The sequence below is a fragment of the Triplophysa rosa genome, linkage group LG8 (genome assembly GCF_024868665.1).
Source record: "Triplophysa rosa linkage group LG8, Trosa_1v2, whole genome shotgun sequence".
NCBI classification, from domain to species: Eukaryota; Metazoa; Chordata; class Actinopteri; order Cypriniformes; family Nemacheilidae; genus Triplophysa; species Triplophysa rosa.
Genome location: NC_079897.1, coordinates 17,566,218 through 17,567,383, shown reverse-complemented (window position 1 = coordinate 17,567,383; position 1,166 = coordinate 17,566,218). Strand labels below are relative to the sequence as shown.

The 1,166-nt window shown below is 36.3% G+C and overlaps 1 protein-coding gene across 1 annotated transcript in view; it reads left to right on the top strand.

The window, feature by feature from the left end:
- The window catches only part of LOC130557956 (uncharacterized), an 11,925-nt gene continuing 10,759 nt past the window's right edge, over window positions 1-1,166 (top strand). Inside the window, exon 1 of the mRNA XM_057340110.1 lies at window positions 1-88. The gene's annotated coding sequence lies outside the window, so the exon portion shown is untranslated. The remainder of the gene's footprint in view (window positions 89-1,166) is intronic.

The following is a 1,166-nucleotide window of genomic DNA, read 5'->3' as shown; positions in this document are numbered from 1 at the left end:
GTCGGATATAAAAGCAGGGCAGCGTTCATCCAATCCATCAGTGTTGGAAAAACCTGAACCCACAAAAAGCCTCTTGAATTTCTACAGGGTAAGTCAGTTTCATTTGTATTCATTTAAAATATTATCGAATAATACACTGAAAGTAATTTTGCAACTTGTCCAGTTTACTTAAGTGAAAGCATAACTGTTTATTAACAATGTGAAGCTTCCCTGAAATGAAGCCTATGCAACTTTTCATTCCAGTAATTTAAAAAGCAAAAGGATTTTAAATGATTTTAACTGAGCAAAGGCTAAACAACTAACCTCAAACTGTAACTGTTATTTATTCAAAATGTGAAGCATTCCAGAAGTGATGCTACTTTTAAAAGTGCTATAGAATATAACATTTTTCTTCTTCCTATTATTCACTGAAAAAAATAGATGTATAGATGTTTTTTTGGTATGACAGCTGAACTTCAGGGAGGTAATTTAAACAGGCGCATCATTTAAAACATGCATTCATAACATAGTGCAGCGCTTCGTATAACGATTGGCTCATAATCATAATGAATGAAGTAGGCGGGGCTGATTTAAACACATATGAGCCGCTCTCGTGATACCATAAGCGAATTGGTCTGCGCACAGCGCGCGTGAGGTTAAACACATCTTATCAACCTCAACCCGAACATTACGATGGATTCTATTGTGCTGAGAAAGATCGCTTTGTTTATGTTTTCTTAAAAGCAGTCACAGTGTAATGATGATAGCGTGCTCGGGTGCGGATGGTAATGAACAGTGTAAGAGCAGGCAGAGGCGTATTAAGACCTCATGGTGCCCATGGGCAACAGCCCCAGAGGTGCCCCCCATCAACCCACACGCAAGAATCCACTCATTAAAAGATTTATATATTAAAAGATTTTATAAGAATGAAACTCAGCAATTTACAATATACTATTTTACAAGAATTATACATTAACATGACACTTTTGTAGAATAGAACACAAAAAACAACTCTTTTCCATTAAGTATTTTTAACAATTAGGCCTACTGTAGTTAAGGGGCACCTGCTTTCTGTTGTAATGTTACATTTCAGGTTTTGATGTAGTTTAAAAAAATCACTAACATTTTTTTAACAGGTGTAAATGTTGTGCGTGCCACAAAATGGGGGTACAGGGACACACACACAC